The sequence below is a fragment of the Papio anubis genome, chromosome 12 (genome assembly GCF_008728515.1).
Source record: "Papio anubis isolate 15944 chromosome 12, Panubis1.0, whole genome shotgun sequence".
NCBI classification, from domain to species: domain Eukaryota; kingdom Metazoa; phylum Chordata; class Mammalia; order Primates; family Cercopithecidae; genus Papio; species Papio anubis.
This window is the reverse complement of record NC_044987.1, coordinates 121,730,253-121,746,712: the sequence shown is the minus strand read 5'-3', so window position 1 is coordinate 121,746,712 and position 16,460 is coordinate 121,730,253. Positions and strand designations below refer to the sequence as shown.

General features: G+C 60.0%; 1 long non-coding RNA gene across 1 annotated transcript; it reads left to right on the top strand.

The window, feature by feature from the left end:
• Positions 1 to 1,148: 1,148 nt before the first annotated feature.
• Positions 1,149 to 12,099, top strand: LOC116269789. Its single transcript, XR_004177607.1, has 3 exons — positions 1,149 to 4,792; positions 5,076 to 7,071; positions 8,825 to 12,099. It is a non-coding gene; the product is annotated as an uncharacterized LOC116269789 (long non-coding RNA).
• The last annotated feature ends 4,361 nt before the right edge of the window (positions 12,100 to 16,460 follow it).

Here is a 16,460-nt window from a genome sequence, read left to right as displayed (position 1 = left end):
AGATCCCTTCATCCAAGGAACTGGGACACCTCATTGTCCCCCAAGTATCTCCTCCAATCTCCCCAACCTTCAACAGTGTACCCTGGGGTGAATGAAACATGTAGCCCAATGTTACTCGCATGAGTGTCCTATCTCAGACGACCCTCGGGAACCAATGAGGCACCTGGCCTGGGTGACGTGGGATGTTTCTGTGGGCGAACCCCAGCCAGGCGTGCTCGGGCTGTGATGTATGAGCCTGCACTGCCGCCGCGCGGCCACTTCTGATTCCACACCTACAGCCAATTCTGCGCCATCAGGGCGGTCAGATGGGCCGCCCTTGGTGAGGTTGGTGAGACGGGCCGCCCTTGGTGAGGTTGGTGAGATGGGCTGCCCTTGGTGAGGTCGGTGAGACGGGCCGCCCTTGGTGAGGTTGGTGAGATGGGCTGCCCTTGGTGAGGTCGGCATCTAAGACTGAACGGGAAGCCTCCAGAAATACTTGTGCGCTATGCTTGGCAGGCTCCCACAATCCCTGTTCCTGCTGGAGGCCCTGTGAGGAGGGTCTCCATCTGGACCTTGGGCTCAGGTTCTTTGGGGTCCAAGTCATGACCACTCCAGAACATAGAGATTTCTCTTTGCCTCTAAGTATCCACTGTCCTACTTGCTATGGGAGCTGTCATCAGTGGTGTCCCTGGGATTAGGATCCCAGCCATGCAGGAGCTCCTAGACAGCCCCAGGGTTCTCCCATTGGGGAATGCCGCTCTACTACACATTAGTCACAGCGCATTAATGCTTGGTTCTCCTGGTGAAACCGCCTTTGCAAACGTTATCACAGAAAATCGGCCAGCGGTGGTGGCTCACGCCTGTAATCCCAGCAGTTTGGGAGGCCAAGGCGGGTGGATCACCTGAGGTCAGGAGTTCGAGACCAACCTGGCCAACATGGCAAAACCCAGTCTCTACTAAAACTACAAAAATTAGCCAGGCATGGTGGTGGGCACCTGTAATCCCAGCTACTTGGGAAGCTGAGGCAGGAGAATCGCTTGAACTCGGGAGGTGGAGGTTGCAGTGAGCCAAGATCAAGCCATTGGTCTCCAGCCTGGATGACAAGAGCAAAACTCCGTCTCAAAAAAAAAAAAAAAAAAAAAAATTATAACAGAAAATTGACAGTGAAAGAGACCTGGCGTAACTAACTCTATCTTGCCTCCTTGTTCATTTTGGGGTGCAAGCTGGACTAACTTTGGGAAGAACTTAGTTTGTAGTTTAACTTTGAAACAAAGACAATAACAGCCCTTTCCCAGGACAAACCCTCTTCCTGCCGGGGGACTAGACTTTCAGGACTAACAAATTAGCCACAGATTAGAAATTATGGTTTAGGAGTCATGGAGTCACACATCTGGAGGCTGCAAGATTCTTAACCTCCTCAAATTGCTCCTAGGGTCACATCATTGTTATAGAACTTAAGATCAGTGCTCGAGATATTTTGCAGACCCCGTACTGGATGGCTCAGCTGGCACCACCCAGATTGATAAACTGGCTCATCCGGTCTTGTGGCCCCCATCCAGGAACTGACGCAGCACAAAAAGACGGCTTTGACTCCCTATGATTTCTTCTCTGACCCAACCAATCAGCACTCCTGATTGACTGGCCCCCTACCCACCAAATGTTCCTGAAAAACTTTGATCTCCACATTTTCTGGGAGACTGATTTGAGTAATAATAAAACTCGAGTCTCCTGCACGGCCGATTATGTGTGAATTAAACTTTATTGCAATTCCCCTGTCGTGATAGCAGCTCTGTCCAGATAGGTGGCAGGGAGAACCTGTTGGGCAGTTATACGGGTTCAGACACCACTTTCCTGGGGGTGACGGACATCTCTTCTGTTCACTGATTCCCGGAGGAAGATTTTGCCTGGGAGCAGGCAGACACTTGGGGCTATTTGCTTTCTAATGGGGCATTTGCATGTGTATAGGACAGACCAGGAGCTGCGGAGGTTCTGCTTCCAGGCTCACCTGCTAAGAGTGGTCTTGCCAGTGAAGCAACTGCGGGGCACAGCAGCACAGGAGACCTAGTTTTGAGGACGACTGGGGTCGTATCTGGTCTGTGCTGGCCACGGCAATGCTGAGTGCCTGGGTGCTATGATCTACACACAGGGTGACACCGACATGAAAGTGGCCAGAGCCCCGACCAAGTTGCCCAGAGCACTTGGGTGGGGATGTGGGCACAGCACTGTCACCTGGAGGCAGATGTGGGCACAGTGATGTCACTTGGACAGGGATGTGGGTATAGTGTATCACGTGGATGGAATGCGGGCATGGTGGTATCACATGGACAGGTATGTAACCACATTGATGTCACCAAGACAGGACGTGGGCACAGTGCTGTTGTCCGGATGAAGATGTGGGCACGGTGCTGTCATCTAGATAGAGACATGAGCACAGTGTGTCACCTGGATAGGGACATGGCACAGCGTTGTCACCCAGATAGGGACATGGATACATCATGTCACCTGGGTGGGACATGGGTAGAGTGCGTCACCTGGGTGGGACATGGGTAGAGTGCGTCACCTGGGTGGGACATGAGTACAGCCTGTCACCTGGACAGGGACGTGGGCACGGCGTGTCACCTGGGTGGGACGTGGGTACAGCATGTCACCTGGATAGGGACGTGGGTAGAGCCTGTCACCTGAGTGGGACATGGGTACAGCCTGTAACCTAGACAGGGATGTGGGCACGGCGTGTCACCTGGGTGGGACGTGGGTACAGCCTGTCACCTGGGTGGGACGTGGGTACAGCCTGTCACCTGGATAGGGACGTGGGTAGAGCCTGTCACCTGAGTGGGACATGGGTACAGCCTGTAACCTAGACAGGGACGTGGGCACGGCGTGTCACCTGGGTGGGACGTGGGTACGGTGTGTCACCTGGGTGGGACGTGGGTACAGCCTGTCACCTAGACAGGGACATGGGCACAGCATGTCACCTGGGTGGGACATGGGTACAGCCTGTCACCTAGACAGGGACGTGGGCACAGCGTGTCACCTGGACGGGATGTGGGTACAGCGTGTCACTTGGGTGGGACATGGCACAGCGTGTCATTAGATAGAGGGGCTTTCTCTTCTCTCTCCCCTGTGGCTGGGACCTACCCAGATGTAAGTAATGGGATAGCCCACTTGGGCTTTGAACCAGTTCCCTGAGGCTGCCATAAGGAAGTCCTAGAAGCTGGGCTGATTGGAACAATCATATGGAATGTGTCTCTCCCTGTTTCGATGCTAGAAGGCCAGAGTCAGGGGTGGTTGAGGCTGGCTCCTTCTTGGAGCTCTAAGGGAGGCTCCTAGTGTTCCCTGGCTCCCAGATCTGTCACCCCAGCCATGCCCATCTTCCAGGACGCTCCCACCCTGCGCCTTCACGCAGCACTGCTCTCTCGTGCCACTCTTCTAACAAACACCATGATGTTTGATTCAGGGCCTGCCCTACTGCAGTCTGACCTGACCGACTGTGTCTATAATGACCCTATTTCCAAATGAGCTTGTGCTCTGAGACGCTGGCAGTCAGGGCTTCAACTTGTCTTCTCTGGAGAGGCACCAAACAGACTCCATGAGGAACTGAGGCGGCCGGAGCAGTGAGATGGAAGGAGGCTGGGCCCTGACCCTGGGAGCTGGCGACCTTCACTCTCATGACTCTGGCAGAGAAAAGCCAGCTGCGGGCCCATTCAGGACCGTCCTGGGGTTTCCTGGCAGTGGCAGCTGTACCTCCCTCTCACCTGTGCCCACCACTCCAGAACCAGTGTGTGGGCTCACACTGGTGGCGGAGTCCTGACCGTGGGGTAGCCAAGGGGGAAGCACCAAGATGGGGTCCCGAGAGGAGACACAGGACCTTTCTCCTGATGTGAGCAGGGGTGAGCACAGTCTCACAGGACTGTGTCCTTATAGGAAGAGGAGAGGAGGACACAGACACACACAGAGGGATGACCCCGCGAGGACACGCAGAGAAGGCAGCGTCTATAAGCCAAGGAGAGGGGCCTCGGAGGACCCAGCCCTGCAGCAGCCTTGATCTTGGACTCCAACCTCCAGGACTGGGAGAGGATGTACCTCCCTCAGTTAAGCCTCCCGGTCCGTGGCGCTTTGTAGAGGCAGCCCTGGCAGACTTATCCGGCTGCAGCATGACCAGTGGGTGGAAACGGCCACCATGTTTGCATCTGCCGGGGGTGCTGGCTGGGTGCTGCTACTGCACACGCCTGGTGTCACCGTCCCGGGCTCAGCCTTCTGGCCCCGGGCCCCAAGCCTGCAGCTCCTCTGAGTCCTGGGCCACGGGTGTCTGCGGCCCCCTGGTGCGTGGTGCTTGCTCCTCCAGATGTCCCCTGTGTTTTCGGACTGGAGGGGTTTGATTCCTGGGGCTGCAGTGAAAAAGTGATCACAGACTGGGTGGTTTTAACCATAGGAATGACTCTCACAGCTCTGGAGCCCCGAGGTTCACCACCCAGGGGAGGGCAGGGCCGCCCTCTTTCGCAAGGCCCTAGGGTGGCCCCTGCTGGCCCCTTCTGTCTTCTGGGGGCTCCAGGCGTCCTGCGGCGTGCGGCTGCATTGCTCCAGTCTCTGCCTCTGTCTTCACGTGGCCTCCTCCACTGTGCATCTGTGTCTCTGTGTGCAAATTTCCCTCTTGTTATAAGGACAACACTCATTGAATTGATGCCTCCCCCACCTCAATTCAGCGCGACTTTGTCTTTATTTAGTGGCAGCCACAAAAGCCCTTGTCCACAGAAGGCCCCACTCACAGGTCCTGGGTGGACATGAATTTCCGGGGAACTCAATGCAGCACAAAGCGGTAAGACATAGATGTGGGCTCCGGACTGTCCACATGGGTTCATGTGTGACCTCGCGAGGTCCAGGTGGCCCTTGTCCCCTCCCACTTCCTGCCTATCTTCTTTCCTGACCACCTGTCCTGCTGGCTTCAGGCCCAGCCCCAGAGCCAAGCAGTAGCGTCTCACAGACAACCTGGAGCTCCATCTCGGCAGAAGGTCCCATCCCTTCCAGCAAAGCCCCTGCCCTTTGGCCGTGAGGAGGCTCTGCTTCTCTGATTCCATCCTGACAGAGCCACTTCTTCTCAGGGATCACAAAATGGAGCAACATAAGGTGTTCAACCCAAGAAGGAATGGAGCGAAATGTGGCGAGGCTGACGGTTTGACACGTGACTGTCTATTTCCCTTCCCCCGAGGTCGGTGCACTGACCCAGCCACAGCCTCCCCTGCAGCACCCGTGCACGCCGCTTACAGGGACGCCATACAGTCTCGTCCCCGCTCCGTGCTCCTTTTGCAAGGAAGCTTCACCCCTGCTCATGCCAGGAGGATGGATCTATTTCCCCTCCCCTGAAATCTGGGTGCTTTTTGACCAATAAAATGCAGTGGGGTGTTGCTCTGGGACTTCAAAGCTGACCGTTAAAAAGTCTTAGGGGTGCTTTTTGTGCATAAAAAGCCATGTACGACTCTCACTGTCAGGAGACTGCCATGCTGTGAGGAAGCCCAAGCTAGCCGTGTGGAAAGAGTTCCCAGAAAGGGCACCAGAGTGCCAGATTCGGAAGGCAAGGCTACTTGGACTAACCGACTGAGCCCAGCTTCTGGCAGACAGCAGCCGCATGGCGGAGCCCGGCCGGTCCCACGGGCAGAAGATGTACCCAGCTAAGAGAAGCCCAAGACCCTCCATTTCTCTGAGCCTCACTCTTCTGCACCAGGGAGTTCCCCTGGGAATCGGCCACAAAATAGCAGGGAAGCCGGCGTTCACGCAACTCCTCACCTGCCGGCTGAGGGAAAGGAGACAGAGTGGGCCTCACCTCCAGGGGAGGTAGAAGGGAGACCGTCCTGCAAGCCTTCCCCTGGGGAAATCCAGGTGTGGCGTGTTAGTGAGGCCGGTCCTGGCTGTCACCCACATTGAGGACATTGTGCATGATGTGGGCTGGGCCTGCTGTGGGGTTTTCCATCTGGCCTGAGCTCCCGGTGTGGTGTGCAGCCTGGCGAGCTCTTAGCTGCTCAGAGTTCAGAGTTAGAAAGGGGCAGGATGAGGCAGCCTGCCGTGGTGGACCCCAAAATACACACATGGGAGGCTCTGGAGGTCCCTGCAGGGCAGCTCTGGCTCATCCTGTGCCCGCTGACACCCGGCCTGTGCCTGCCTGTGCCCCTGGACCTCTGGGTGTGTCTGAGGGCCTAGGCCTGTCTTTGGAGGCCTGGAGTTTTAATGGGGCCGGTCCTGGCTGTCACCCACATTGAGGATATCATGCATGGTGTTGGTGACTTGCCCTCTTGGCAGCACACAGCTGGCTCCTGGCCTCTCTGCTGTCGACCTCGCTGCCCTCTCCCCAGCCTCTGCTGACCCCACAACCCTCCTCCCCACCCGGTCCCTGCCAGCCTCCCCAACATCTCAGCCTGGTGCCCCAGCTGCCGGCCATCCAGGGCCTGTGGCCCCAGCTATTCCTTTTGGGGTGAGGACTGTCACCATCGGCCACGAGCCCTGCATTCTCACTCAAGGACCCCGTTGGTTTGTGGGGTGTCTGTTGGGCTGGACACAGTTGGTGCCTCCAAGCTGGGGACGCAGGGTCCCTGGGCCTCTGCCCCTTCCAGCCTTGTTTTCTGCCTGCTGGTCTTCTCCAGGGTCTCTCTCCCCTCTCTCGTTCTCCGTGCTAACAGTTCTTAGAGACTCTCTTCCAGGGACTTCTCCTCCTCCTGACTCTGAAGTCCTCGTGTCTCCCCACTTTCCTGCCCCTGCTTCCTTAGGCTCACGCTGACACCAGCAAGGTGGCCCCAGGACACCCTCTCCAGGGCTCCCTTCTTGTCTCTCCCAAAACACTCACAGTCCCCCAAAGCCAGACCCTCCCCTGTCAAAGACAAGCCATGCCGTCTTCAAGTCCTCTGCCTCCCACTCGTGGACAGGCCCCAGCCAGGCTGCTCCGGGCCATCTTCTTCCCCGGGACCCCCATCCTCCACCCACAGGAGCTGCCACTGTCCTGAATCTCAGCACGCCAACGCCAGTGGGATCTGAGCCAGGAAGGCTGGAGAAGTCCGTCGGTAGGAAAGGTGACTGGCCCTCCTCTTCCTCGCCAGGCTCCTCAGGGTGGTGAGTAGAGGGGTGTGGACAGAGGGGACAAATGGCCTAGACTTTGTCTGGGGTTGACAGCTCCCAGAGAACAGGCACCACGTGGGAGGGGTGTACACGTTGGAGTGGTTTCGTGAAGGCCAGTGCGGGGGCCTGGGCAGGACATGCCCCACGGAGAAGAGCCCCTTGCTCCCTGCTTGGCGAGGAAGGGCTATCTGACCAGGTGGGGTTTTAAGCCCCTGGCCATGGGTCTGGTTTATAGAGGCAGCTTAAGGTATATTTGTTGGATGAATAAAAGCCTCAGTGGATGAGCAAGTGGACTGACTAAGGCTTAGAGAAAGGACGACGTGGCCTGGGCCTCTCAAGGCACAGAGGACGCCTTCCTGGTCCAGATTCAAGAGGGAGCGAGGGCCTCCTTCCTCCCTCCACGCCAATCGTTCCTGGCCCCTTCCAGAATCATCTGGAAGCTAATCCTTTAGAAAACAAATATTTCAGACATCTCAACAACACAGGCCTTCCAAGTGGGAGCCTGAGCAGATGGGCTGGGGCCTGGAAACTCTCCCACACCCCCAGACGCTGGAGCCCACCAAACCGCCCCGGCGATGTCCGCGGGGGACTCAGACTTCGGCCAGGAAAGTGTCAGAGCCGCCGGCCACCTGCCTGGGCCCCCGCTCCTGGGCCCTGTCCATTCCCCTTGGCAGCTTGAGCCATGGACAGGACATTCCTGAAGGCTGAGGCTGCACATTGGGGGGTTTGGGGCTGGAAAGGCCGGGGCAAGGTCCACAGTCACCCGCGGCTGGGCCGTGCGGCTGCCTTTCCTGCCTCCCTCCCTCCCCAGGCGCACCTTCCTGCGTGGGGCTGGCCGGGAAATGGGGCATTTGTCTCTGTGGCCCTTCCTGCTGTCTGTGCCGGGGTGCCCATCTGCTCTTTACCACTGGTTCCCTTTGTGCCCAGTGTCCACTGCACACGGTCCAGGCTCCCTTTGGCCCTTCCTGCTGTCTGTGCCGGGGTGCCCATCTGCTCTTTACCACTGGTTCCCTTTGTGCCCAGTGTCCACTGCACATGGCCCAGGCTCCCTTTCTACCCAGTGTCCACTGCACACGGCTCAGGCTCCCTTTGTGCCCAGTGTCCACTGCACACGGCCCAGGCTCCCTTTCTACCCAGTGTCCACTGCACACGGCTCAGGCTCCCTTTGTGCCCAGTGTCCACTGCACACGGCCCAGGCTGGCCACCGAGGCTGCCCTCGGAGTCCCAGGGACTGCGTCAACATGGCCCCCTGTGGTGGGGCTGCCTCCTGCTCACCAGGCTCTGGGGATCAGCTGCACTTGGCACCTGACTGCGCCCAGTGGAGCCCTTTCTCCCACCCAGCCCAGAAGCTCCCTGAGCACAGAGACTCTGTCTTCTCTGGACCTCTTCTGTCCCCAGCAGCAGAGCTGGGCCCTGTCCCAGAACTCAGAGCCCATAGGGGCACACGGCAATGGGCAGAGAGCGTTCATGAGCCCCAAGTCGGACCAGCCCCACCTGGAAGGGCCATCATCACGGAGACAGTAGCAGGGCTGGCAGAGAGACGAGGACAAGGGCTTGGAGGTGGGAGGTGGGTGCTGCCGCCGGGCCAGTGAGGGCCAGCGAGGACCGCTCTCTGTGCACACGTCCTCTGGCCCTGTGCACAGAGCCCAGCCCACTCACTGGGAGCAGAAGTGATAGCATTGTTCTCAGGTCTGGTCCGTAACAGTCTCCAGAAGGATCCTCTACGTTCTCTTCCCTCTACCCCCAGCAGCTTCAGGAGTGCAGAGCCACAAGGCTGCGGGAGCCTGGGTCCCCAGTCGCCTGGAGGAGACCCTACCCACACCATTCTTGGACCACCACCATCTTGGGGCAAGTACAGTGAGGGAGGACCACACGGGGGGCAGGAGGGAAGGGGGGCAGCTCTCCACACAGGAGTGCCCGTCCTGTCCTGACACACACACTGCCTTGGGGACAAATCAGTTCCTCGTTCCCAACCCTAGTGTCTTTGTCCATAAATGGGGGTAGGGGCAGAGCCACATCTAAGTGCTTTCCAATCTGCGTGCTGCAGGCACCCACAGTGTGCATTGGGGCATATTCAGATTAAGCACACAGAGGACAGATTAAACTCAGGGAGACTTCCCCTCCGTGCAGATGGGGTGTGGTGGGTGCAGACTGGCAGAGGGAGGTTGGCTGTGGGGAGGACCCTGAGGGCGGAAGGTCCCAGCCTTTGTGGCCCTGCTGGTCTGGGGAGGAACTCGTTCACAGCTCGTTCACAGGCAGAGGCCACGTCCCCACCTTGGACCATGGACCTTGACCCGGGCAGGCAGAGGCCACGTCCCCACCTTGGACCATGGACCTTGACCCGGGCAGGCCGGCAGGACCCTCCCCCTGAGGGGATGCGAGAGGGGGTGAAGGAAGGGGTTGAGGCGGCCCTGGGGAGGGGGCTCACGGCGTGTGGAGCCAGCAGTCTCCGTCTTGACGAACGTGCAGGCCCTGTCCTTTCCCTCACCCCTCAGGGTACATATTTCCAGAAAGAAATCACTTCCAATTCCAAGGGCTCCATGGAGGCGGATTTTTCCATCTGGGCTTTTCTGATGAGCTTTCTTGGAGGAAACTCCTGCGTTAACTCACTTCCCTCCTCTGTGCCTCATGCGGGGACAATTAGGGGAGGCAGGGAGACCTGAAGTCGGAGCCGGCCGCTGGGAGCCCGTCCATCCGCGTGCGCTCGGAAACCTGGAGGCAGCTCCCCAGTTCCTGTCTCTTCCCCAGGCGGGTCCCCACCTGGCCTGTGGCGTGACTGTGAGTCAGGGGTCTGGATCCCCCAAGGCCCACAGGATCCGGGTGGATGGGCCACGTCTCTGCACGTGCAGCCTCTCCTGGGTCCCCTCTCACATCCGGCTCTGGCCGGGCCGTTTCCCACGCCGTGGCTTCCAACTGCTCAGCCCGACCGCATCTGCACTGTCCCTGGCCGAGGGAAGGCCGCCTCTGCCTTCCCAGCCAGGACCCTGGGCCCCCTGTGCATTTCTGGACCTCGCTCTTGGGGGCCACCCCTCGCCCTCACCCACATCCTCCCTCCAAGTCCTCGTGGCCCAGTACACTTGGGCTCTGGGCTGCTGTTTCCAGGACCCGTGGGACAGGTGACCTGGCTGCCCAAAGCCACGCTCCCCAGGCCCTTCTCCCCTCCTGCCCTCCTTCCCAGCAGCCTGCAGACGTCTGTGTTCCCGTCGCCTGTGCCCGCCTGGCCTTCTCCTGGCCCCCATGTTCTGGGAACACAGACAGCTAAGGCCTGCATCGTGTCTCTGCCCAGTCTAGGCACCGAAGTCCTGACCCCCACAACCTCAGAATCAGTCTGTCTGGAGGTAGGTCTTTAAGGAGGTACCAAGTTAAGATGGAATCGTTAGGATGACCCTGAGCCCATCCGACTGTTGTTTTTGTAAGCGGAGATCAGAACACAGACGCTGACAGGGCAACAGCCACGTGAGGACACAGGGAGATGGCGGCATCTGCAAGCCCAGGAAAGAGGCCTCAGGAGGAACCGGCCCACGGCACCTTGACCTCAGACTCTCTCTCACGCTGTGGTACTTTGTGACAGCAGCCCAAGAAGGCTGAAATCGTCACCTCCCGCTCCGTTTCCCACCACCTCTGGCCTGCCTGCCCTGTTTCCTCCCGCCTCCCACCCCTCCTGGTCAGCCAGTTGAAAATGCCCGTCTTCCCAGGACTGGCCTCTCCGTGGGCACCCCTGACCTCCAAAGGGGGTCCCACTGAACCTCGCTTTGGGGGTAATTAAGATTGCCCCTCGGCCTCTCAGGCCCCTCCCTGCTCTTGGGTGCAGGATGCCCTGAGGACCCTTCACCAGGTCGCCTGCTGTGGCTCTAGCTGGGCGTGAGCAGGTGCTGTCTCCAGAGCCTGAGGTCCTCCGAGGGGCCAGGCCCTCTGCCGTGGGAACAAAGACCCTAAGGCCCGGGAGGGGAGCAGCACACAGGGGACAGGCTGGGGAAGCGGGCGTGAGCAGCTGGGCATGAGCCCTGCCCGCTTTGTCCCCTGGGGAGCCTGGCCTGGGGAGCATTAGCTCGGCCAGAGTCTCCCTGATGGGACTGGAAGCCCAGCCCTGCCTGGGAAGGCGACTGTGGTCCACTGACTCCAGCTGTGCAGCCCCGCAGAAGGCGCCCCAGCATCCGCCCTGCCCAACACAGGCGCGGCTTTGGGGTCCCGCGTGGGCAGGGGATCTGGCATGGACCCATCCTCTCAAGGGCCTCTAGCATGGTGGGTGGCGGGCTGGGGAGAGGGCTGCTGCCCTTCTTCTGGTCCTCCCAGCCCTACCAGGGTGGCCTGGAAGGTGGGCAGTGCCCCCTGGCCTGAGGGCCCATGGGAGCCGGCCCTCTTTAGAAGGGCCCCCTCCATCCCCACCCGTCAGCATCCACGGCCCTAGTACCAGGGAAGGAGGCCCAGGCCATGGAACTCCTGGACCAACCAACCCAGCCAGTTCTGGAGCCACCCGGAGCACCCAAAGAGTACGTCCCTCTGTTCCCAGGAGCCCCACTTCAGGGCCGTTCGCTGGGCTGACTCCCTGGCCTGCAAGCCCCCAGGTTGCTCACTCAGCCCAAACCCCCACCCATGCCACTGACCGCCCCTGCTCTCCGTTACCGAAAGCCCTCAGCTCACTATGCTCTCTGGGACACGGGGCCTCCTCCCCACAAGGAGAGCTGGGTCCCAAGGGCGACCCTGGCCTCTCCATCCTGCCCCCCTGGCCACCCACCCCCTCGCCCTGTTTCTCTGTCCTGCAGGACTTCCTCTGGCTTTATTGTTTTAAGTTGGTGGTTGGGCCAACAGCCAGCTTCAATTACACTGCTCGCCTCCTCCTCCTCCTCCTCCTCCTCCTCTGGCCCCTCCTCCACCTCTTCCAGCCCTTTTCTGCCCTAGGCCCAGGGGTGGGCCTTGGGCTAGAACTGACTGTGGTGCCCAGGCAAAACGGCCCTAGGAAAATGATAACAGAAAATAATAAAGATTATTTATCTCTCTCTCCGTCTCCTTCTCCTCCCCCACCTTCCCCTCCCATCATAAAACAAGGAATTTATTTTTCACGTTGCGCTCTGGGTCGCAGGCAACCACTCTGGTTTTCCCGCTGTGCTGAGCAGGCTGGCGGAGTTCTTGGGTTTATTTTGGGGGTGGGAGGTGGGGAGTTGGGGGGGCAGTGCAGCGTGTTTGTTTTCCGATGCCTTTGCAAAAAAAGGGGAGGGGAGAGAGGGCCTTCGTGGAGGCTGCAGCTTCGGGAAGCCACAGTGGGGCCCTCTCGCTCTCCCTCTCTGCAGAGAGCCAGGAAGAAGGATCAGAGGAGAGAGAGGGGCCGGGGATGGGGCCAGGGACAGAGCTGCTTCCCCTTCGGCTCCCTTTTCCCTTTTGGGGCTGAGGTTAAACAGAGGGCAGCCGGGGCCCGCGACCTTTGCCCTCTGACATCTTTGAACTCAAAAGTCTTTGATGTTTTAACATGCCTCCCCAAACCGCAGCCAGGACACCCTCTCCCAAAGCACCAGCGGCTGCCGAGGGGTGGGTCTGGGCAATGCCCCTCCCGCCAGGCTGGGGCCTCTGGGCTCAGGTGGGAGTGAGGCCCCCTAGAACTGCCCTTCGTCCAGCAAGGGGCCATCTCCCACAGCGGAAGCCCCCTCTCCCCCTCTTCCCTCCCTGCTGCTGGCTGTCCCTGGGGCCCACACCTTGGTCCCTGAGCCCTGTCTGTGAGCCCCGCCCGTGCAGTCTCCTGGGGGCTGCCTCCTCTCTGGACCTTCAGATGGGGAGAGGCCTGAGCTGGGAGGGCACGCCTGCCTTTCTCTCCTGCAGCTCCATAGGAGCCGCTTCTGCCCATCCCAGAGCCAGCCCTCAGGGCAGGCCTGCTGCCACCTCTGCACTGGGTGTGCGGGATGCCCGTGGGCCGCTGGCTCCCCTCTGTGCTAGTGCCACTCTCCAAAGCCATGGCTTCCTCTCGAGCCTTGGGTGTCCAGCAGACTCACCAGCCAGAGGCCTCCTTGGCCCCACACAGGAGGACGGAGGGCCTGTGCCGGCTCCTCTCTGTTGCCCGTGCTGGCCGACCCCCCACTGTAGGATGCGGGGACAGATCCGGCTCAGCTGTCCACAGGTTCTGGCGGTGGCGGGGGTCTCTCAAGGGGCCTGGGTGACAATGGAGACCCATCTCCCTCTGCTTCTGTGTCTGTGCCTTGGCCCTGGACCTTGCAGGGGTCCCCATCTGCTCACTCAACCTCATCCCAGAAGCAGGGCCGGGCCAGTGCCCACGGGGGCCCCCCGCAGTTACACAGACTGCGTGGACCTCCAGGGCAGGTCCCCATGAGATGAGCACTGTTTCCATGCTGGCTGTCAGCGCTGTGGGAGGAGGGGTCCTGGAGAAGTCAGGGGGCCGAACCTGCGCCCAGACCCTCGTCCCCTACTCCTCCCGCCCTGCACCCCCTCTTTCTCTCCACACTCTATTCTCTTCTGTTCTCCCTGTGCTGTCTACCCTGCCCCTGCCCTTGCCCCACAGCCTCTTCCTGTCCACTCTGGTCAGGGTATCTCTGGGGGTCCTCCGGGCCTCCCCAGCCTCCCCTGCATGCATGCTGGTGTGGGGTGGGCTCTAGGTCCCGGCACAGCCCTACCATGGCCAGGGGGCCCTGGGTAGGAGACGTCCGGGACGCTCTGAGACAGGAGACAGGGCCAGGCTGTGGCCCAGGTGGCGGGGCCCTGGTGGGTGGGCAGGGGGCTGGGGGTAGGCCTAGGGACGCCAGCATGGCCCCTGCACCCGCTCCCTCCCCACTTGAGACTCCAGCCTTGGCCGGGTTTCTGAGGGGCATTGTTATTAATATTATTATTGCAGCCGCTGCAAAAACACAGCTCTAAGCCCCTCGAGTGATTTATTTAGCGCACGGTCTAATTGATCAGGGCCAACTTTCCACGTGGTGGGGGAGGCAGTGCCTCAGAATCCAGGAATCTTTGGTCTAGGGGGTCAGCTGCCCGCTGGATGCCTCTGGGCGGACAGTAAAGACTTGGCGGCACCCACCCCCACCTGAGGCTCCCTTGTGAGGCAGCACCCACCCCAAGGGAGGCCCAGGTCTGTGAGGAGAGGCAGCCCCTGCCCCAGGGAGACTGACCAGAGGCCAGGACAGCCACTGCGCCTCTGAAGCTGAGCCTGCCACCCCCGTGGCCCAAGGGCTGGTGCTGTGAGTCTGACTGGGGAGGGAAGATGGAGGGCCCTGGGCCTGGGGGGCCTGGACTCCCACTCCCAGGCCCACGCTCTGTGTGTAAGGAGTCAGGACTCGGGACCTGTAAAGACCCTGGAGGGACAGTCCTGGAGACCTGGTGGCCTCTGTGCTGCCTGGGGTTTGGGGAGTGGCCCACACCAGCAGCCCCCATCATGTGACCCCCGTTTCAGCCCTTCTCCATGCTGCGCATTCAGTGACCTGGGCATCCCTGGACAGTGCCATGGCGGGTGACGAGGCCTGGGCACCCCGTTCTATCCGGTGCCTGTTTGCTGCCCCTGGCAGGGCAGTCCTCTCTCCTGCTTCCTGGGTTACAAGGCAGTCTCCGCGGAGAGCCGCCTCCCTTCCCTGCCCATAACCCCGTGGGGCCCGGGGGGTCTCCTGCCCTCTTGTCCTGGACCAGGTGAAGGGCTGAGGAGGAAGGGGAGCCAGGCCTGGGCAGCATGGAGCATCCATGTGCCGGGAAGGAGGCTTGGAAGAGAGGACCCGTCAGGGAGACAGCCCAGACTCACTGTCCCAGCCCCTCAGCACCCTCCCCTTACCTCTGCTCCAGAAAACCCAAGCACATCGGGCTCTTTGGGGCCCCTGGTCATCCTGCACCCAGGCCTCCAGAGGGGCCCTGCCACAGTCCATCCCCTGTGCCCAGGTCCCCTCAGAGCAGGGCCTACCAGGGTCACGTGGCAAAGGGGCCTGCACCGAGCCAGCCTCTCGCTGCTCTCCAGCGGATGCAGCCAGGCCCTGGCCCCCACACGCTGGGGCTTTGCTCCCTTCCCGTTTTATGAGGAATAAAAGGGGCTGTAAACCCTGCGCGTGGACAAAGTGCACCCTATAAACGGCTCCTGGTAATAATGACATTTGCAGCGGTGCCCCTCGGCCAGGCATGTTTAGGGGGAGGGGGAGCCTACCTGGGACACGCAGCATCTGGCCCCATCCCCGAGGGAGGGGCAGTCACCCCACACCACACACCACAGACACCACAGGCTCCACAGACACCACAGGCACCACAGGCACCACAGGCACCACAGGCACGACCCTCCGAAGGACCAGTGGAAGCTGCACCAGGGGAGGCTGGGGGAGAGGCAAGAACAGGAACCCTCTAAGAAAAGGCCAGGCTCCCTCTGCCCCCGTGTCCTCACCCCCATAGATACACACCTTCCAGCACATGGCACTTTGTTAGGGATGTCAGTGGCTTCTGTTGCCACCTTCTGAGGATAAGCAAGGCTGGGCGGTGGCTCTTTTGCCATTTCCCTCCACGTAGCATGCCCTTGAGCCCTGGGACTCAGTTTCCCCATCTGACTTTTGGGTGTCTCACGGAGCCTTCCAGAGATTACAATAGGGCCGAGGGAAGCTTGTGGCGAAGACTGTGCCCCTTCCCTTCCTCTCACAGCTCCACAGGTGCAGATGACCATGGCCCTGTGTCACCCCTCTGTAAACCACCAAGCCAGAGCAGGGTGGGGGTGCCAGGCCCTGAGGCTGAGGGCATGGGAGGTGAGAGTTGCAGGCTGGGTCATGAGCTGTGACCATCTCCTCTGCAAAACCCCACGAGAAGGCTTGGGGATTAGACGTGTTTCCCTTCCCTCGACATGCTTTGTCTCGTAGAAGCTGGCCCGGGAGGACACCTGTCACCTTTTAAGGTGAATTTCCTATTAAGATGCTTCTGTTCAGAGAATGCCCAGTGGAATGTGCTTTCCTTAGTCCCACCCAAGGGAGCCAGCGGGCGCCGCCTTGAGCAGTGAGAGTGACAGGTAGTGGGGACCTGCCTGCGGCTGGGGGCCTCGTGGGAGACTTTTATGGAGTGCCTGGTCTACTGAACCATCCGCAGAGGGGCAGAAAGCTCCTGGCATGTCAGATCTCTTGTCCTTGCTTAAACAAAATGGAATATTTTCCCCTTAATAAAACTCTTGGGAATTGCCCGTTTCTGTTTTTCAGAAACTCACCTTTCATAGAATGGCCTTGATCCCGAGTCATTCTGTAAACATGGAACTTACAGCTGGGTGCGGTGGCTCACGCCTGTCATCCTAGCATTCTGGGAGGCCAAGGCAGGCGGATCACCTGAGGTCGGGAGTTCGAGACCAGCCTGACCAACATGGAGAAACCCCATCTCTACTAAAAACACAAAAATTAGCCGGGCGTGGTGGCACCTGCCTGTAGTCTGAGCTACTCGGG